Source organism: Gracilinanus agilis, chromosome 3 (genome assembly GCF_016433145.1).
Source record: "Gracilinanus agilis isolate LMUSP501 chromosome 3, AgileGrace, whole genome shotgun sequence".
NCBI lineage: Eukaryota > Metazoa > Chordata > Mammalia > Didelphimorphia > Didelphidae > Gracilinanus > Gracilinanus agilis.
Window position 1 is genome coordinate 320,606,015 of NC_058132.1, and position 23,413 is coordinate 320,629,427.

Genomic DNA, 23,413 nt, shown 5'->3' on the forward strand with positions numbered 1-23,413 from the left:
ATTGAATATTCAGAATGAGGGAAATGATAGGCCAGCTCTACCTGCCCTTGGTCACACTGAATCTGTAGTATCATGTCCAGTTTTGTGTACCATATTTTAGGACAGACATTGACAAATTGGAACACTTCCAGAGGGAGACAACAAGAATAGTAAGAGAAACAGGTCATATGATGAGAAGTTGTTGTCTTCACATAATTGACTGTCATGTGGAAGAGGGATTAGATTTGTTCTTCTTGGCCCCGGGAAAGCAGACCTAGTAGAAATGTAAGTTGCAGAGAGGTAGATTTAAACCTTATGTAAGGGGGAAAAACAACTTCCTAATAATTAGGAAAGTTTGTTTCCTCTCCAAAATTTTTTAAAAAAAGCTCTCAATATAATTTTTTGTAGAAAAGATGGCTAAGGTTTCTGTGAAGGTCAAAAAACTCATGAGGAGGTCTGACTATCAATATTTTATACACATTTGTTTTTTGCTCTGAAAGGAGCAACCATGATTTCCACATAATAAAGGGGCAATACTTCATATCAATGACTCCAAATTAGTTTACTTTCTAGGTAGAGTCTAAGTCCTTAATAAGGATGATAGGACTCATTGCCTATTTGATCCAAGGAGGGATGAAAGTGTCACTCACTAGAATACTGAAGGGTTATCCTCCCTCTGTCTACCCTCATCCTGAGCAAATAAAAATTCATTTTCTTTTTTATGGGGAGTACACACCAAAGAACGATGCTATGAGTCTAGGGGACTGAATAGGCCCTGAGGAAAAAATGGGACTCATTGATGAGAGAGAAGATTAATATCGATTGGACTACTGGGAGTCTTTTATGTTGTTTTTGCTTTCTCTGTGTGGTGAAATAATGATTGACCTGTGATAAAAATGCATTGTTAATTTGATTTTTTGTGTAAGATATGGGGATCCTTTTCCCCATATATGGAAGACTCAGACATAAAATATGTTTAAACTATATCCAGAGATTTCCCAGGAGCAATTCTGGGTAGGGTCAAAATGAGCCAAGAGTTATGGTTTGTCTGTGGTCCCCAAGATTATATTTGGTTCATATAATCTCAGAGTGCTGGGCCATGTACACAGGTATTGCAGGAGAAGAAAAGAAAGTGTATGATTTGGTTCTTTTTCTCAAGGAACTTATTCTCCAGTTTTGGTCAAACCAGACTTGTACACACAACAATGAGAAAAAAATTTCAAATAGCATATGCTAAGTGACAAGTAGCATAGACATTAATGGCTGTTGGAGTTGAGAGGAAGATAGGTTAGTGTGAGCAAAAGCAGCCAGGGGATATGAATAATAATAGCTTACATTTAATAACTGATATTTGTACAGCACTTTAATGTATTCAAAATGCTTTATATACACTATCTCATTTGGTCCTCCCAGAGTCTCAGTTTCCTCATCTGTTACATGGGGATAATAGTACCTATATTATTTATTGCATATACAGAGTTAAAAAATATCAGAGATGGGATTTGAACCCAGGTCTCTCCACTCTACACTACATTGCCACTATTTATATAATGCCTTCAGGTTCAGAAAGTACATTTCCTCACAGTGACATTTCCTCTCAATGTGGGTTGTGAAATATTATCTGAACTTTTGTTGCTATTTAGTCATTTCAGCTGTGTCTGACTCTTCAAGACTCCATTTGGGGTACTCTCAACAAAGATGATGAAGTGGCTTGCCATTTTCTTCTCCAGCTCATTTACAGATGAGGAAACTGAGGTAAACAAGATTAAGTGACTTGCTCAGGGTCACACAGCTTGTAAAAGTCTAAGGCCAGATTTGAACTGGGGAGGATGGGTCTTCATAAGTCCAGGACAAAGCACTCTATCCACTGAACCTAAATGCCTATTATTTGAGTTAAAGGGAAGTTAAGGAACTTGTTCATAATCATCTAGCTAGGAAGTGTAAGGGCAAGGAATCCAGCCCAGATCTTCTGGTTCTGAATCTAAAACTCATTCCTTTGCTCAATGATGCTTCATAGAAAGAACAGTCCTTCAGCTCTATCTCTTAGAACAAGTAGGATTTGGTTGGTGGGAAAGGATGGGGAAGGATATTTCAAATTGGGCAGAAAACCATGAGTTAAGACACAGAGGGAAATCTGATTTTGGTTTTTCCAAGGAGTGATGAATACATTGACCTCACTGGAGCAAAATAAATATAAGGACAATAAGAAAAGATGAGGACTGGAAGACATGGGATGGTGATGGTCTTGGATGACCAACTATGGAGTACGGCCTTCATCCTGTAGTCAACCGTTAAAGGAATAGATGTTGGGTTCTAAGATAATTCAAATGATAATTAAATTTGTGGTAGTGAGAGGAAGCAGAAATTTCAAATAAGAAAGTTTAGGAGTAACTATGTGACATATCTGCAGATTGGATCTGATTTCATTAAGAAACTCCCTTTCTTTTTATTATTATTATTATTATCTTTTTAATTTTTATTTTGAATATTTACCCTAGTTACATGTTTCATGTTCTTTCCCTCTCCCCCAAGCCCCCCTAACCCACCTTAGCCAATGCACAATTCCACTGGGTTTTTACATGTATCATTGATCAGGACCTAATTCCATATTATTGATAGTTGGACTAGAGTTATCATTTAGTGTCTACTTCCCCAATAATATCCCCAACAGCCCATGTGTTCAAGCAGTTGAGAAACTCTCTTTCTTAATGCAGATCCATAAATATTATCTAACTTAGAGCCATATTCAACTTGGAGTCACAGACAGTGGCTGAGGGTTACTGAAATGTTAAGTGATTTGCCCAGAGCTACACAGCCCCGTATATGGGTGGATGAAAAAAATGAAAAAAAGCATTTATTAAGCCAAATTATAGGTGACACAAAGGACAATGGAAAGAAAGATAAATGGTGGGTACAAGTAGGCTAGAGTATATTACTAACATTTACATATTCATGATAAGTATCATAAAATATAGCCCTGAATCAAAAATAAGGATATCATATTCTGCTTTAGGAAGGTCACTCATTTCTTAATTTTTTTTTATCAAGTTAGGAGTTATAGATAAACAAGGAAAAAATGAGTACTGACTGCTTAAGTACTTATGATGACGAAAGTATTAGAGCTTTAATACATAGGTTTTATGACACCTATTTTGGTTACTAATAGTGCCTAGCTTTATTTCAAATATATGAGGTTGATTATTTATAGAGATGTTAGAAATAAATAATTCGGTAATAATTTCCATTTACATATTGCTTTAAAGTTTACAAAGTGTTTTGCATATATTAGTCTATTTGATTTTTGCTAGGATGCCATGAAGTAGAACCACCCATAACTAAGGTAGTACAACTGAGGCTTTGCTCAAGGACACTGAAATTTTGAAAGCACTCACCAGCATTTTGAATTGTTCAGCCCTAAAGAAATAACTGAGTTTATTGTGGAGCTAATAAGAATAATTTACTAAATTAGCAAGCTACCAGATGGTTTTCTCCCCTAGTATGAACTCCAGCCTGGTCTTCTCTGCCCTACTCTTTACTCCAAATAATTTTGGTGGTCGCTTCCTTTGCAGTAATCACAGAGTGTCCTATGGTCTCTGCTTCTTTCCCACAGAAGAAGAGGTCTTGGAAGTTGATCCAGTTTTTTCATGATTTTTTTTAGGGTAGAAAAAATTATAGTAACATCCCTGGAGTTGATTGTTTCAGCTATTATTTACTATATTTTACAGATGAGAAACTGAGATTCCAAGTAGTTATGTGATATATTCATGGTACCAAAGCAAGTGTCAGAGATAGGAGGATTTGAATCCAGGTGTCTCCTGATTCCAAGTCCAGCACTCTCTCTACTATATCTTGCTCATGTACTGTCTTGTCTTATTGCTTACCTTTATTTTTGGTTGTTGTTAGAATTAACTTTCCCCCCAAATTCCAAGAAACTTGAGGTCATAGACTGTGCCTTTTCCTTCTCTTGTTTCTCATCTTCTCTTCTCTTCTCTCTGACTCAATACTTAAAACAAAGCAGAGCACAGGATGGGTTCATGTTAAATTTTCATTGATTTGTATCAAAGGACAATATGGCTATGGACTTGATCCTGGGTATGGACCATTTAGCTGAGCTGTGTTTCAGTGCCACAGAGTGACCTTGATCCTGGCTAGCTATCCTGTAAACCTCTGCTGTTGTTCAGAAGTGATCCAAGTAAAATGATTCTGTGAATTCTCTCTCCACCACTGTTAAGAGAATACTAAATTTGACCTGCCTACGCATTTCATACTTTTGTATAAGAAAGAAAAATGGTACCTCTGTAGTCCTTCCTAAGTGGGGCAATAAACCTGTCCTATGCTTCCTGATTATCATCACCATTTGCAGACCTTTTTGCTCCATGTGGCTTTTATTTATATACACTACCAAATATCTAGATGAAACCTGATATTTTTGATAACATCATCCAGATGGTCCCATGTTCAACATCATGTAACTAAGATAGCTAGATTATGGGGTAAACTTTTCACTTTTTATCCAGATGTCTTAGCATGACTTTGCCTTTGCTGAATGCCTAGTATATACCCAAAGGCATATTTGATTTTCTCATAAAATTAGTGCTGCAATTCAACAAATAACTCCAGTGACCTGCAGGCTTTGTAGAAAAATGTAAGCCCCTTAAGGGCAGGGATTGTCTTACTTTTTATTTAAATAACCAACAATATATCTGCCATATATTAGGTGCTTAATATAATTATTTTTGTCATATCAATTCACTCATTCATGCATTCATTCATTTATATATGTATTATGTGCAAAAAAGGGCATGAGTTGCTTAGGAAAATTAAAAGATAATTAAGACATGGTTTTATCTTTATCATATTCACAGTTTATTAAGGGAAATATTTCAGTACAAAAATAAACAACATTAATGGATCATTTAGTTAAAGACAAGGGATCAGTCAATTAAAGATAAGGAATAAATGCCTACTGTGTGCTAAGCACTGTGCTTGATTCTGGGAGACATATAAAGCTTAGAAAAGATACCGTCTCTGACATAGTAACAAATAAGCTCCTTGGTTTTCATTTCTACTTTTGTATCCTTAGCTCCTTGTGCAATTCCTTGAACATAGTAGGTATTTAATAAATCCTTATTGATTTGAATTCGTGGAACTTACAATTAATGCAATAATCATGCCATAATATGGTATTAAATAGAATATGATGAAAGAACAAGATAGCTACAAAGTGCCACATGAGGTTGGGGAAAGGAAAGATCATTTCTGTCCAGGGGAATCCAAGAAGTATTGATGAGCCTGACATTTAATCGAGGTCTTGAAAGATGGGTAAAAATGAATGTTTATGATTCCCAATGGCAAAGTGGCTTCTTGTATCTTAGAATGAAACATATTTTCTTTCTCAGGGAAAGTAAAATACTGTGCTTAAAACTTGTTGGCCTAATATATGGCCATCCTACAGAGTCTTGAATGTAATTTGAAGAAAATATGATTCCTCAATGGTTTAAAATCTCAAATCATTTGAAACAAATCTATTGGATAATGATGGCCATTGGCTAGCAATATTCTGAATTAGTTAACATTTTATATCTAGATAATGCTTTATAATTATTTAAAGCACTTTCACACCCATTATTTCCTTTGACCCTCATACCTATTCTGTGAAATCACTGGGGGAGGGAGGGAAAGGTTTTATTGTAGTCGTTTAGAGAAATTAGAAAATTGATGCTCAGAGAAATAAAGAGACTTAGACATGGAGCAATGGACTAGAATCCAGGTCTCCAGACATTTAATCCATCTTGGGTTTTAGGAACAGTGCTGTCTGTCCAAGAAGGACTAAAGTAGAAAGGAAATGTTGACAAATGATGGTGAAAACAGCTCCAAGCTGCAACCAACTCATTCTTTCATTTATTCGATTCATTCATATGACAAAATATTTCTTATCTATTATATTCTAGGTATAATTCTAGGCAATTGGGACAGAAAAGGTAAAAATGAAGCAGAAAATGCCCTCAGCTTATATGGTATTTGTAGGGGGTAGGGGAGGTGGGAGAGACAACATGTACACAAAAAATAAATTCAAAATACTGTGGATGTAAAGTTGATATGAAATAACTGGGGGGAAGGGCACTACCTAATAGAGTAAATCATGAATCTTCCTGTAAGGTGAGGTGAGCTTTGAAGGAATCTAGAAACTTGCTGAGGGAGATAGAGCTGAGGAGAGTGTGCATAGCAGTGGGAGATAGAATATTATATCCTAGGAACAGCACAAAGACCTATTTGACTAGGATGTCAAATGGAGTAAAGGATAATCATATGCCTTCTTAAGCTTAGAAGGACAGGCCAGAATAGTGATGGCAAACCTATAGCTTGGGTGCCAAAGAAGAGCTCTCTCTGTGGTCACGTGGTTCCCCTCCCCCCAGGAATTTGTTAGAAAGGTAGAGGGACTCGGGCAGAGCTGCACCCATCCCTACTGTGCCTGATGACTTTTTTTTTCATATTCACGCAGTCCAATGGAAGGGCACAGGGAGTAAGGTGGTCAGGTCACAGGCAGCAGAGCTGCAGGGGAGCAGAGTGCTTGGACCACTCCCCTCCCCCTCTCTATACTCACTGAGGACATTCTTCACTTCACCTACTCCTCTGCCCAGCAGCCCAATAGGAGGGCTTTCTTTCTCCCCTGTGTAGGGTAAAGGAGGGAGGTGCTCCTGGCAGTCAGTGCTGGGAAGGGGCATAGCACATGGTCTCTGAGGGGGGCAGGCATGGTACTCTGTCTGGGGGTTGGGATAGGGGTGAGGCCAGGCACTCCATCTCTAAAAGTTTTGCCATCATTGGGTTAGAACTACATTTTTAAGGATTATAAAATCCCCAAAGAGGAATTTGTATTTTATCCTAGAGATAAGAAGGCACCATTTCACCTTCTTGAGCAGGGTAGTGATATGGTCAAACTTATGTTTTAGGAAAATCAACTTGATAGAGGATGGATTGGAAAGGGTTGGAGGTAGGGAAGCTAATTAGGAGTTGAGAAATTAGTTGAGAAATGATGAGGGACTAAACTAGGGAATGGGGTTATAATTCAGCATTTTGCTTATGATGCTTCAGGGCTACTGGAAGATGGGTTAATAAAATCACTGAAATTTTACCCAGCTTTCCTATCTAGAGCCTTCCCTCCCATCTGGGTGCCTATTTCATATCTTAAAGGCATTGGCATTCTTTAACCTCAACTTTCTTCCCTTGAACATAAGACTATTATCAATCATGAGACTTTTGTAGGAGTTTCTCAGCCTGGCTTCCATGTAAGTCTAGGGATGTCATCTCATTCACCATGAGGTTTGGAAGACTGGAGAACAAGAAGTGAGTAGTCAGGCTGAAAGGAAAAATAAACTTAGTGCACTAAGGAAAACTGCTTGGGCTGGGAGCAGCTTCAGCATTTTAGAGCAGAGATACGGTTTTTATAGCTTTTTAAACCTGCTTAGGAGACACACAGCCAATCAATGGCATTCTGTGGAATAATGGAAATAGAGAGTGTGCAAATCTTGGGATCACAGGTGTTGCTAAAGGTCAGGTTTATTCCTGTGAGAAATACATTTTTCTGAGGTTAGTTTTTTTGTCGGAATTCCCTATATTGGCAAGAAATTTCAGACAGTAGAGGCTCCTTAAAATAAAATCATTCTGGTTCACCTTGTTGCTGCCAATAGGGAAGTAATGTACAAACTATACAATTCTGATTTAATCAATCTTAAAGGTTACTTTATCTGAAGGGAAAACACATTTCCCCCAAACTTGCAGAACATAGGTTTATCAAACTCCTTCAACACCATTCAGCTTGAGGATCAGTCTCTGTCTCCCCTCTACAAAGGTGACTGGCGTTTTCAGCATTATCATCAGCTATGGAATGAGAGGCTTTGTTCTTAGTAAAAGGATTTTCTTGGGCAGCAATCAATGGAGCAATCTGCGGTGGGGAAGGAGAAATTTCTTAATGGAGTCTCTGAAATCATGGCAGGGAGGCAACTGTCTTTCCTGTCAATGTATAAGGTTAACCCCAGGCTTACTTATAGAGGAGGAGGAGAAGGAGGTATTATAATGTAGAAAGAACTCTAGATTTGGAGTTCAGGTGACCTCACTTTAAATCCGACTTCTACAATTCACTTACTCTTTTGTGATCTCAGGACAAATCACTTAAACTCATGTTCAGTTTCCTTGATCCAATAAAGAAGTTGGACTAGTTTATCTCTAATGTCCCTTCTTGATGGATCTTTGATAGCCTGGTAATGACCTCTTTCCTGTAAATCTTTCCCTATTCCAATCTCTCATAGCCACCAAAGTGATTTTCCTAAAGTGCAAGTATAACCATGGGATTCTCCCTTCCCCTTTGACCCCACACTCAATAAACTCTGGTGGCTTCCTAATCTTTCACATTAAATAAACTTCTCTGACAATTAATACCTTTGCCAACCTGGTTCTGTCATATCTTTTCAGTTTACTTAGACATCACTCCCCTTCATGCTCTCTGTGGTCTAGTCATCTGACTTGTTATTACATATAAACACACACACACACACACACACACACACACACACACACACACAAAACCTCCTTCATCTTCCATCCCTATGCCTTTGAATTGACTGTTTACTTTTTCTGGAATGTACATCCTCCTCACTTCTGTCTCTTTTTGGAATCCCTAGTTTACTTTGTGATTCCCCCCCAAGTGTCCTCTTCTGTAAGTCTTTTCCTGCTTTCCCAAAATTCTACCATCCCTTGTCAGGTTACCTTTTGTCTATTCCATCTCTTGGCTCCAAGATTTTTCTCTGGCTGTCCCCCATGACTGAGACATTTTCCCTCCTCCATTCCAACTCTTAAACTCCCTGGTTTCCTCCCAATTAAAATTCCGCCTTGTACAGGAAACCTTCTCCAGCCACTCTTAATTCCAGGGCATATTTCTGATCAGGTGCTATTCTACATAGTGAGGAAACAAAGACAAAACTGAAAAAAATCCCTTCCCTTAAGGAGTTTATATTCTAACAGGGGAAATAATTAATATACACATATGAATTTATATCAATCAACAAACATCATAAGTACCTACTATGTATCAAGCACTATGCTAAGTGCTGGGATACAAAAAGAGGCAAATGACAGTCCTTACTGTCAAATAGCTTGTAATTGAATGGGGGGAGATAACATGCAAACAAATTTATACAAAACAAGCTATATACAAGATAAACTGGAGTTAATAATACCTGGTCCAAAACAGACATTTAATAAATGTTTTTTGATTCATTCCAACCACAGGTCTTAAGGGGCATATGGGATTCTGAATTTTCATTTATCTCAGCTCTATCAAAGGCTTATCCTGGAGCAAGGGGTACAAGTTGAGAAGAAGGTTTAGACTTCTTTTAAGGAAATAATTTTTAACAATCCATGCTACTTAAAGGTAGAATGGCTTATGCTTTAAGAAGTGGTGGCTTCTCCTTTGCTGGAGGTCTTTCAGCAAAAACCGGATGATTTCTTGTTCAGTAAGTTTTTGGAGAAATACTTGATTCAGTATGAATTATGTTAAATGGCAATTGAGAGTCTAACTCAGAGATTCTACGATTCTGAGTTAACTCAACAGTCCTAGTTTAGAAATTTAGGTAATCCATGGACTTTTTTTGATAGCTTTTCAGACGTGATGGGAGAAAAATGTTTCAAAGGTGTGGGCTTGGGAGTGGCAGTGTAGATAAGCACCTTTTCACCATGGCAGACCATATATTCTTCTCAGAAACCAATTTGGTGATATCTATTGACATTGGAGTTAGCATGAACCAAACCAGATTTTGCAGACAGTGTACATTGGATTGAATGTGTTGTTTCATTACTGATGACAGGGAGCAATATTCTTTCCCATAGTTTTTTGTCTTGGCAAGCAGACCCTCTTAATATTGAATCTTTGGGAGAAGTTCCTGAAGAGGAGAAGATAGGAGTTTCTCACAGTTTTTCTGACCACACCCAGACAGAAATAAATCCATTCCTTGTGTGAAAAGGAATGAGCATAAAGAATTCATTCAATATTCTCAGACTGTGTCTGTGTGACTGGAGAACATCTGGATTCAAAGTGGGGAATTCAGTCTATCACCCAGAGGTCCTGGTTACATGGCATGTGCCATCTCTGCTTTTGAAGTCATGTGGTGGTATGTGTGGACATAGCCTTTATTGTAGAGTTCACATACTCATTGGCTTAACACCACAAATGGAACAGTCACTGTGTAGATTAAAGATTAAGCCTTGGATAAAAAGTGACATGAATTTATTGTCCTTTATCAAAAGCAGTATGGAATGAGGGAAAGAACTATGGATTTGGAATCAGAGGACCTGGGTTTGAATTACAGCTTTGCTATTTACTTTCCAGGGGATAGGGGAGGACTTTGTTTAAATGACAACCTTTGTGGGCTTCTTGCTTCACTTGTAGAATAAAGTATTACATTAAATGATCACTTGAAAGTCTCTTCCAGCTTGAAACCTACTTGTGACCCAAGACCTTCTTCTATAATTCCACCAACTTCAATGAAAACTTGTCTGTGGAATTGTTTGTAAAACCTTGTTAGCCCCACAAATTGTATAACTAGAGATATGATTTATATTGAAAAAATATGGCTTAGGGCAATGGGGAAACACAGGCTGAATGTTTCTCTTCTTCTTCTTCTTCTTCTTCTTCTTCTTCTTCTTNTCTCCTTCTCCTTCTCCTTCTCCTTCTCCTTCTCCTTCTCCTTCTCCTTCTCCTTCTCCTTCTCCTTCTCCTTCTCCTTCTCCTTCTCCTTCTCCTTCTCCTTCTCCTTCTCCTTCTCCTTCTCCTTCTCCTTCTCCTTCTCCTTCTCCTTCTTCTTCTTCTTCTTCTTATTCTTATTCTTATTCTTCTTCTTTTTTTAAAGAGAAGGGAAACACCAGAACCTGTCTGATGCACAGGTGGTCCTCTAGGAATAGTGGTACTCTATAGATGATTATCTGTGTTTTTAGTTCCACTCTTGCAGCCATGATCTAGGTAGGCAGCCATACCTACTAACTGCCAACTATCACTTAAGTGACAGATAAGTCAGTCTCTCTGAAGCAAAAAGGGAATATGAAGGAAAGACAGGATATAGCAGTCAAACTACTATCATCACTTTGTTGACAGTCTCCCCTCAAATACCAATAGAAACAAGTTAGCACCCTTCACTCGATAGCCTTGGAAATAGCAGTGAAACCTTCAAATCCAGACCACTGGCTCTGCTTTCTGCCTGACTCCTATAGCCACAGATAATTTGCAAACCTAGAATTTGTATTAGTAACTGAGGCTGGAACTTCTTTTCTTTTTTTTTAATTTATTTATTTGTTTAGAATATTTTTCCATGGTTACATGATTTATGATTCACCCCCCCTTCCCTTCCTGGAGCTGACAAGCAATTCCACTGGGTTATATTTTATCATTGTTCAAAATCTATTTAAATATAATTCATATTTGCAATAGAATGCTCTTTAACGCCAAAACCCCAATCACATCTCCATTGAACCACTTGATCAATCATACGTTTTTCTTCTGCATTTCTACTCCCACAGTTCTTTCTCTGGATGTAGATAGAGTTCTTTCTCATAATGAAACTTGTTTTCTTTCAAATTATCTTCAATTTTTCCTAAAGTTCACCACATTTGACCTCTGACCTATTTCATTAATGCAAATTCCTCCAAATCACCTAAAATTTTTCCTTTTCTTTATTTGTCTCAAGTTCTCTTTCTTCTAATTGCACAACCTTCTCTCACAAAGCAAGTGAATAACACTCTGAGCCTAATTTTTGTAAAAGAGACAATTGGACTAGATATCCTTTGATATTCCTTCTATTTCTAGATCCATGAAAATAACAAGAGCTCCTTCAAGGCTGTTGGGAAGATTAAATAAGATAACATTTGTTAGCACTTAGCACAATACCTAGCATGTAGCAAGCACTAAATAAATATTAAAATATTTTTATTACTAATTATTTAAAAGAGAATGTAATTGTGCATGTTTTATCATGAAGCAGGAAGCAGAAGATCCCAAAGAGATTGGATCTTTCTTCTCTCTCACATGCAGGTGCTGGGCATTGTTTTTTACAGCTGAAGAGAGCATCCCATGCCAAAGGGTTTTGGGGCTTGGATTGCACTTATCTTTGTTCCTACTATATTCTTCAAGAGAAAAGAAATTCCAGGAAGGCAGGGATCATTTTGTCTGCTTTTATTTTATTCTTTGTATTTAGAGCTTGAAACTAGTAGTCATTAAACAAATGCTTGTTAAGTTAATAAATGAATGAATCTAGGCAGTATGGGGAAGGGTGAAGTTCTGTAAAATGAAGAACGATTGAAAGAGAGAATGTAGAAAGAAAGAGATAGGATGGTTTAGTTCAGAAAATGCTGGACCAAAAATCAAGAAGTATAGGTTTGAATCCCAGTTCTAATCCTTAATTGCCTTGTGGCCAAGTCATTGCCATTTGGGGCCTCAATTTCTCCAGTTGTAAAATAGGGAATATAATATTTTTTCTTGTTATTTCATTTATTTTGTTGCTTAATGTTACTATTAAATGCTAAAGTCCTAATTTTTAGATGTGACTTCTTGCTATAGGTATGTTTACAGATCACCACACGAGCATAATTTTCCTATACTATTAATCAGTCTTTTTAATTTTTTTGTTTTTTTGCTTAATAGTTTATTTTTTCAGTAATAAATATTTTTGCTAAATTGTCCATTCCTCTACCCCTTAGTTTAGCAGATAAAAAATTCCTTTGTTCAATAAGTTATAACGAAAAATGTATATATTTCTACTTTTTAAGTTAATCACTTCTTTATCAGGAGGTCACTGGTATGCTTTGTCTTTTTTCTTTCGGACTCGACATCATTGCATTAATCATGCTAAAGTTTTTCAAAGTTGTTTTTCTCTCTAACGTTATCATTATACAAATAGTACTTCTGGTTCTGCTTACTTTGTATCAGAACATAAAGGTCTTCCCAGTTTCCTCTAAAATTGCCCATTTCATTATTTCTTATGGCACAGTAATATTCCATTACATTCCTGTACAAGTTGTTTAACCATTCCCCAACTGGAGTACACTCCCTTAATTTCTTTTGACCTCCACAAAAAGAGCTGCTATAAATATTTTAGTATACATGTGCCCTTTTCCTTTCTTTGAGGGTATAGGACTAATAGTGATTGTTACTGTTATTTTGTCCTTCCTTTTGGAATTGGATTAATGACATCAAAGGGTATAGCTCCTAGTAGTGGTATTTCTGGGTTAAAGGGTAAACACAGAGAGAAAAAAAAGCAATACCAGTTCTATTAACCTCAAAAGATTTTTGTGAGGAAAGTACTTTGTAAGCCTTAAAGTATTATATATGCCTGAATTTTTTTTTAGAGAAACTTTCCAGATTGAAGGATAGAATGTGATCAATGTTAGCTGAGACACAATGGCTGGAGGAAGGCCAATTCCTTGGCCCACTGGGTAGAGAATTGATTTGGAGATTAAGAGAGGTCGGTTATTCCCTTAGTGTTGCTTTTGGACAGCTTGTTCTAGACACCAAGGCCAAAGCTATGATTATCCAGAAACTTATGCTAATTTCCACTTACACTATTAGAGGGAGAGAACTCAGTGCCGTGGTGTTAGGCGTTTTGTCAATACCTGGAAAATCTACACAAAGATCTGCAACAGATTCCTCTGTTTAATCTTAATTTGATTCCTTTTTATGGCCTGGGCAGTCTCTCCTGGAGGAAACAGAAAGGCTAGAATTAAGGGATTCTACCGAGGTGCAGGGAGCAGGTGTCTCAATGAGAAGGTGCTAGAGGTGAGTCTAGACCTGTGTTGGTGAACGTATGGCACACATGCTGGAGGGGCTGCTCCCTTCCCCTCTCCACAAGCACTTGAGGACATTCCTTACTTCACCTACCCTCTGCCCAGCAACACAATGAGAGTGTTTCCTCTGTCCCCTCTCTGGGGTAAGTTGAGAGGATGCAGTTTGGACACTCAGTCTCTAAAAGGTTTGCCATCATTGGCAGTATACATATCCATGGCACCTAGATTAGGCTGATTTCCTGTTTCAGTCAGCAAACTCTTGATGAAATAACTTCTTTAGGAAATTATAATAATGTTAACAACAGCTTTCATTTTATAGCACTTAACCATTACAAAATAATTTCACAACAACCCTATGAGATTGATTATGCATATGTTATTTCCCCCATTTTATGGGAAAAAACCCTGACAGTTCCTCGAGGTAATAATCCTGTGATATGGCACAAAAATGATTATCCACATTTTGACAATGAGGAAATCGAGGATCTGAGAGGTTAAGTGATTTACTCAGGGACCCAGAGCTAGTAAGTGGATGCTTTGTACCAGGTAGCATTTGGGGCAAAGTAGGTAGGTTAAAAAAAATGGCTATCAATTGCTATTGAAGAGACAGATGGAGTCTGAATGCAGATTGAAGCATACCACTTTTCACTTCGTTTCCCTCATGAGTTTTTTTCTTTTTTTTTTTTCTGTTTGCCAAAATGGACTTTTTATTCTACATCTAGTATCTCAATCAAAAGACATTTTTTGCACAGTTCCTGGTAAGTCTCTGGAACAATGGCAAACCAATTCAATAAGAGGTGTGACATCTTTTCAAGTTGTTAGCTTTCACCAGGTTTTTTTTTTTAATTAATTCCTACCTGTAGTCTATCATTAGTTCCTGAGTTGTTTTCTTATATAAGAGACATGTCTTCTTTTACAATATGGTGAATATGGAAATATGTATTGCATAATAGTTTATGTACTATCTATATCATATTACCTGATGTGTTGGGAAGGAGGGAGGGAAAGAACAGGGATAACACAATGTTAGGAAACATTTATTAAAAATTGTATTTACATGGAAAAGAAAAATATAATAAAAAGTAAAAATAAAAAGAACACAAAAATGACCCTCAGAACAACAGCAACAATAGAAGAAACGGTCCCTAAACTCCAACTATTTATAATTTATTTGGGGAAGATGAAGTACATACATGAAAGAAGAAGAGAAGCACAAATAGAAGACAAATAAGTACCGAGAACATATGGAGTAAAGACATGATCTGAGTGGCTGAGAATCAATGAAAGAATCCTGGAGGAGACCAGTTTTAAACCTTGTATTTAAAGATATGACAGATGGTTATTGGCAAAAAGATTTGGAGGGGGCTGGTGGGAAGAGAAGAAAGAAGGATAATTAATAAGATGGAGACTTGGAGACTTGTACAGACACAGGTTGAAAGCAGCATGGTATAATGACAACTTCACTGGCTCTGGAATCTGAGGTTTGGGGTTCAAATTCCAACTCTTCTACTTACTATCTGTGGTATATGGGATAAGTTACTTAATCTGTGTTAACTCTGGATCTCAGGGCAGCTAGATGGCACACTGAATGAAATGCAAAGGATAGCAGATAGATCCTGGGAGTTGAGAGATCCAATCTACTTTGACCTTAGGCTATATTCAGTTATGGTCCCTTACAGACCTGGGAAGGAGTGAATGAATGTATCATAAGCAGGACTCAGATTTCTTACCAGGCATCTGTCTGTCATTGTTTCTGTCTGTTTCTGTCGCTGTCTGTCTTTCTCCCTCTCTGGTTATGCCCTTTCCTGACTATCTCTTTCTCTCTGGCTCTCTGTTTTTTTTTCCTTTTTTCTTTCCCTACCCCTTCTCCCTCTCTGTCTTTGTCTCTGTCTATCTGTCAATCTGTCTGTCTCACACACAAACACACAGAGGGTCAGGATTAGGAGTAGAAAAATTAGGCAGCTGCCTAATGTGTAGCACACAGGGGAACAAGATGAGGGATACTGTGATTCTACTTTTTAATAAATCCAAAGATTTTAATACTGGCAAATTTTACTCTCTGTGGAACATAAGTATTTACTTTGTAAAGTCATGTGATAGAGGGAAGACTCACAGCTTCCATTAGACAGTAACCCTTAGAAAACACAATTTTCAAGTCTTGCCAAGGGAACACAAATACCTTATCTCATCTCTACATGCAAAACTATAGATACATAGACACAGACACAGACACACACACAAACATAGATGCAGACACACAAAGACAAATGGAGAGGCAGATGCTCTCAGGCATACACACGCAAGGCTCCCCACCCCTCAGCCTCCTCCCCCAGGCCCACTCTAGTTTATTGCCCTTGGATTTGATCACTTGGAGGAGAAGAGAATACAGATCAGTTCTGAGAATGCTGTCCTGACAAGTCCTCCCCGCCCCCTAAACGAAAGCATTTGTCTGGTTTATTCTAATTTCCGTTTTAATGAGCAGAGTTTTCAGGAAAAGAAAGCAGGCAGCAATTTTCTGTAATTGTGTCCATGGCCTATCATTATGGGGCCATTTAGTATTCCTGGTGATGAATGTGAACTTGGTAACTGTTAGTGCCTGGATCTGAGCATCATTCTCCTCTAAGCCCTGTTCCCTAACAAAGCCAGCACTTTTGAGTCAAAGCTGTCTTTGGTGCTGAGCAAGGACAGAACTTGGAAGGTGACTGACTGCCCATGCTATAAAACAGGATTCCAAAGGGTTCAAGAGTAAAAGGCAGGCATCTAAGCTAATACTGAGATATGTTGTTGTGTCATTTCAATTGTGTCTGACTCTTTGTGACCCCATTTTAGGGTTTTCATAGCGCAGATACTGGTTTGCTATTTCCTTCTCTAGCTCATTTTATAGATGAGAAACTGAGGCAAACAGGGTTAAGAATCCCAGTTAATAAGTGCCTGAGTTTGAATTTGAACTCATGAAGATGGATCTTCCTGATTCCAAGGCCAATGTTCTATTCACTGTGCTAGTCAATATATATTGAATAAAGCTAGAATTCTTCAGTTGGGATATCAGTAGTCTCTTAACCCATATCCCTGCTTCCATTTTCTCCAGGCTTCAAACTATGCTATATTCTGATACCTTGATCTTTCTTGAAAACCATGCCAGCATACTATTCCCTTGCTATCGTATTGTAAAAGCCCAAACTCCTTATCCAGGAGTTTAAAACTTTCTACAATCTGATAGCATGAAGACAAGATCTTTTTCCCCCTCTGGATTTATATAACTCTTTTTCTTTTTCTTTTGCCTCTGATCATATATATTACATTCTATTTTTTTGTTTATGCTCTATTCTGCCTACTAAGGCAGCCACTTATTAGATATAAAAGGAGATATCATAAGTAAATTAGAACAGAGAGCATACTACTATCAGATTTATGGATAGGAGAGAAATTTATGAGCCAACAAGAAATGGAGAGCAATTATGAAATGAAAAATGGATAATTTTGAATACATTAAATTGATATGTCTAGATCAGGGGTTGACAACATATGGCTCTTGAGCCATATCTGGCTCTTTTGAGGGCCAGATATGGGTCTTTCTGCAGGAGCCATAAAGTCAATTTTTTTTTTCAGGCGCTGTTACAGGAATGCACACTGTGAGCACTGGGCGGCTCTCACGAAATTACAACCAAAAAGGTTGCCAACCCCTGGGCTAGATCATGCACCAATTTTGATCTTATCTTAGTGAATGATGTACGATATTGGTCTATACTTACTTTCTGCCAAACTAGCTTCCGGTTGTCCCAGCAATTTTTACCAAACAGTGATTATCAAAACTCTGTTACTTACTAAGAAATAAAAAGGAAGATCAGTGGAACAGAACAGACATATAGCAAATAGCAGTAAGAGATTTTAGTAATCTTGTATTTCACAAAAGCATAGGTTCAAGTTTTTGTGATAAGACAAGGACCACTTATGAATTTATATTTTTATTTCCCACGATATAGTACAGTGATATGACCACTGATTCTGGACTTAGAAGACCTGGGTTTGAATGCTGGATTTCCCTCTTGCTACTATGCTACTTTCCTCAATTGTACAATGATAGATTGGACTAAATAGTTTCTTATATGAAACAGGTATTCATATATGACCAGTGGCACCTAGTACATGACTGTATATAATAAACATTCAATATATATTTATGGAATTTACTTGAATACTGATCTTGCTCAATATTGGTTAAAACTAGGTTACCATTTCTCTGGGTGGTTTTCTTGCCTGTTAAAATGAAAAGAACTGTTTTCGGATCAATAAATGGGAAATGAATATTTTAGCTCAACAATTCAGTTCTTGGCTACTTTTTGACAGAATAACCAGATGACTGAATTTTTTACTTTTCTTCTAGGTGTTTTAGTGTTCAGTGAGCCCCAAAGTACCAGTAGAATGGTTCTTTGATAAAAATAAGCCAATACTTTTAATCCAGTTGTTAGGTCTCATGAATTTCAGATGTTATGATGCTCCAAGACCTGATTTATCACCCCTTCTCTTCAGCCCCACCTCAGTTTTCTGCTTTCTCTTTTCTAACATTTCTCCTCCCCATCATCCCTGACCTCATTCATGAAAAGCAGTTCATGTTTAGATTCCAAAGTTTCGGGCTTCCCATTCCACTCCTGCCTATTTCAATATGTAGCACAGTGGTTCTCAAACTTTTTTGGCCTACCGCCCCCTTACCAGAAAAAATATTATTTAGCGTCCCCTGTCACATACTATCACCAGCCCCTTACAGTTATTCATGGCCCCCAAATGCACCTGTGGCCATCACCGCTCCTCTGGATCGCTGCAGCACCCACCAGGGGGCGGTGGTGCCCACTTTGGGAATCACTGATATAGCACAAAAAGACCTGGGATAGCTATCCCACCTACTTCTTTCACTGACAAATCAAATCTCCAGAGTATGGAAACTACATTCCCTCAGGGCTCTATGGGTAGCTCTAATAGTTTAAGGATTTAATTTTAATGTTATAGCTCAGAGTCCTCCATCTGTGTGCTTCTAGCTTTGATTGTCAGATGCTATTATTTAGTTCTTGTTCAGTCATTTCAATCATGTCTGACTCTTTGAGACTCCACATCTGGAGTTTTCTTGGCAAAGATATTAGACTGGTTTGCCATTTCCTTTTCCATCACACTTTACTGATGAGGAAACTGAGTCAAACAGGGTGAAATGATTTGCCCAGGGTCACACAGCTAGTAGGTGTCTGAGGCCAGATTTGAATTCATGAAGTTGAGTTGTCCTGAGTCCAGGCCTTGCATTCTATGCACCATGCCATCTAATTTTCCCTAGATATAATTTATACAGGAAGATAATTAGCTTTGGAATTTTTAAAGGGGTATTTGCTAAGGTGGTATATAGTAAGAGCAGTTAGTAAAAATGTCCTCCTAAGAGTGCATGACTTGCCCTCTCACAAGGACATATAGAATCTAAAGGAAAGTGGGCACATGTGTCAAAGGAGTAGCTCATAGTTCCTGGGTTGTTGGAAGTATTTTCCCCTTTTTTGTGGGGTGCACATAAATTTTCCTTAGGTATCATATAGCTTTTTTTCTGGGCTCTTTGTAGCAGTTCTCCAACTTCTAAAATTTGTGATGTGTTACTCCAGTTGATTAAAAACTTTTTCTACAGTTTGTCTTCAGCCCATGATTGATTGGTTGAGATGAATTTTTATCTGGTTAATGTATCAGGATATGGCATTTTAATAACTTACTTTAAGCTGCGTGGGGTGACTTGATTATCTTACTTAAAGGCTCCATCTCACACTTACATGAACAAAGGTAAAACCTCAGGATAGATTCTGAGAAATATGGATCATCACCCAAAGGCCATAAGCACATTGGTTGCTTTGCTAGCACAGTATCACTTCTGGAAGCTCATTTACCCCTAACCATAGGTGTAGACCAGCTGTAATCTCCCATAGGCTCCAATTTTATAAAGAATATGGATGATAAGAAAATCCTTTCCTGAATAAGGGACCAAAGCTGGATGTGGTGCATGAAATTCATAAAAGAGAAGGAAGGTTCAGGTCACCTAACAATTGGAAGGATGCCATTTTTTGGATTTTGTGGTTCTGTCAGATAGTCATAGAATTTAGAGCTAGAAGAGACCTCTGAGATGTCTAGTCCAACACTATCATTTTACAGATGAGGAAACTGAGGATCAGAGAGAAAATGTGACTTACTCAATGATCTTGATATACGATTGTATAGCAAATAGCAGACCTCTTGATTGATGAGATAGTTACCTACAATATTTACTGGCATTTACAATTCTTGCCATTGGGTCAATGGATGGAAACTGCTCTGAACACAGTCACCCTACCAATAGTCCTGTCTCTATATCACTTAGTGTTGTCAGACAGTTGTGGTCAGATGATTAGCAAATCCACAAGAACAATTATGTACCCTTCAAGTAGAAGATGTGTCCTATAGCACTGCTTTGGAGCACCTGAGGTTCACAAAAAGATGGAGGGTCAGCCTCCAAATAGGTGGCCAAGTAGCCTGTGTCCAGAAGTATTTACCCATTTCTTCTTGACCTGCAGTGGACTTGTTTCCCCAAACAGTTCCTCAGAGACCCTTGAGCAAAGTGCCTCAACATTTTGAGCTCTGTAGAATCTCAGAATCTGTAGAATTTTCTGTAGGATCTCTGGGGCTCGTGTCTGTCAGATGGCTAATCCATAGATAGGAGTAAAGGGGAAAAATTAAGGAAGGAGTAAAGAAAAAGGAAAAAAAAACAGAGGTGGATATTAAAGCAATTAATATATATATATATCAAATGTAGCAATTAGAGCTTCTCTGTTTGCCAGGTGGGAGGTGTTAAATGTATATCTTCTTTTTGCAAGTCTCTTTGGATAGGCTTAGGGTATTTTAAATAATCCCAACAGTTGTCCCAGCTGTATTTTAGAGGATTTTAGAAATTGTGTGTGTGTGTGTGTGTGTGTTGTGTGATAAAGTGATTGGTCAAATTCCCAAACTGATGGAGGCAAAGTATCTCTGTATTGGGGGGTGGGTAGGTGGGACAGAGAAATATTCTTTTTTGGTGCCAATGGGGAGAAATCTTCGGGCTTTGGAGTTATACTGTATGGATATTGCTGTTTTGATTGGGACCCCTTGAAGATTAGAGGAAAAATATATTCCCAATTCCTAGACAAACTTGTAGAAGGTCAACAGGAACCACAGTAAAAGTTATAAATTCCATAGAAGTCCCTTTTCTCAGAACTGGTTAGAGCTGATGTAAGAACTGTTTCCTGTCAGGGCAGGAAAATTCCAGATGCACCTGGAATAGAGAAAGATTTTACTCTGCCAAAGGACTGACATCTCTTGGGGAGTTACTCTGTAGCACAGAGGGGGAAAAGGAAGGAGTAGGGTAGGGTATATGTGATTCTATATAATGTTAAATCCAGTGACACTGGCTTCCTTGCTGATTCATGAACAAGACACTCCATCTCTTGCCTACAGAAATTTTCTTGAGCTGGCTCCTGAGCCTGAAATGGTCTCCCTCCTCATTTCTCCCTCCTGGCTTCCATGGCTTCCTTCGAATCCCAACTAAAATCATATTTTCTATAGGAAGCCTTTCCCAACTCCTTTTAATTATTGCTAATTTATCCTGTATATGTAGATTATATATTTGTTTGCTTATTGTTTCTTTCATTAGATTATGAGCTCCTTGAGGATAGGAACTATTTTTGCCTAGTGCAGTGCCTGGCACATAGTGGGCACTTAATGAATGCTTATTGACTGTTAATACTACTTGTAGGGAGCTGAGGTGAACTACAGAAAAAGACAATTGTCGAGGTTCCAAAAAGGATGTTTTCTGAATCTTAACTAGCCTATAATTAGCTAGACAGGCTCTATCCAATAGAATGTAAGCTCCTTGAGGGCCATCTTTGTCCTTTTTGATTTTGCATCCATTGCACTAAGAGCTTGCTTAAATTCTTTCATCTATTTACTAATTACAAAGGCTTTACAAATATTTTATTTGATTCTCATGACAACCTTGTAAGAAAGGTACTATTATTCTCATCTTACAGATGTGGAAACTGAGACTGATAGAGGTTAAATGTTGTTTAGGGTCACACAATTAAGTGCCTGCTTCTGCATTAGAACTCAGATCTTGAGACAGCTAGATGGTTCAGCAGAATGAGATTCAGGCCTAGAAACATGGGCTCCTGGGTTCAAATCTGGCTTCAGATACTTCCTAGATGTGTGACCCTGGACAGGTCACTTAATCCTAATTATGTAGTCCTTACTGCTCTCCTGCTTTGGAAGTGATACTTAGTATTGATTTTAAAACAGAAATTAAGAGTTAAAAAACAATGGAACCCTGATCTTCACGACTCCAAATCTAGGATTGCATTGACCATGCTACCTTGTTTTTTGGAGGCATTTATAGTCACTACAACAAATATTTAATAAATGCTTGTGGAAATGAAATGACTCCAAATGATTACGATTAAAAGATCTCTGAGGGGAGGGCTGCTCATTGGAAAATTCAATTTTGTTTACTTCAATACATAATAACAAGTAGCCAATAAATATTGCCTTCTTTGAGCTCTGTGAACTTAATGCTTATGACAGGAGCTACGGACAACACAATACAGGGAGTTTTTATGGATTTTCTGGTTGGGAAAGGTTACTCATCAGACACAAGAACTAGCCTTCCAAGTATTCCAGGATCCTTTGAGTTATGTGAAAATCTGACCCAGGTCACCTTGGTGATGGCCCAGCCCCGTTTTAGGTTCTACATTTTATAATACATAGTGCAATCTAGTAGGAAAAACACCCAAGACACACAAAATAGACTATTACATGACCATAAATGTAGAAATAAATGATAAGATGTGTAGAACTTATGCTCAGAACCATGAGCAGTCAGGAAGGATCAGAATCACAGTGTGTTGAAGCTGCATCCTGTAATCCAGTAAAGTTGATGGATAGACTTTATAGGCTTTCAAAAGTATGTCCACCATCGTGTGTGAAAGGGTTTTCTTTTTTTTATAGATTCAAGGGCAGGTAGTGGAATACAATTCTCTAATGCATTCTCAAAGTATTCAGTACATGTTCATGCACCTCTGGAAAACTCACAGACATGGGCTAAAGCTCTGTGTTATCCTTCATTTAAGTGACTGGTGCTTTTCCAAAATGGAGCTCAGTGTTTCAAGGAAGGAAGAGCTTTGCTTCTCAAAATGAGGATTTCAGTGTGGGAGCTCACCAGCCCTCTTTGTTGGAAAAAAAGGAGTGGAAAGAAGGTTGGAAAATGGTAAACCAGCATTTGTTCAGCCAACCACTGTTGGGTTCCTCCCTGAAAACCAATTTCTTTCTGACCACACAAAGGCAGAGTACCCCACCCAGTGGAGCCTCTTTTCTTAGAGCTGGGAGTGTGTGTGTGTGTGTGTGTGTGTGTGTGTGTGTGTGTGTGTGTGTGTGTGAATGAAAGGGAGAGAGAAAGAAAAGGAAAAGAGAGACAGAAAAAGAGAAATAGAAAGACAGATAAAGACAGAACTTAGAGGAAGAGAGAGAGAGAGAGAGAGAGAGAGAGAGAGAGAGAGAGAGAGAGAGAGAGAGAGAGAGAGAGAGAGGTTGC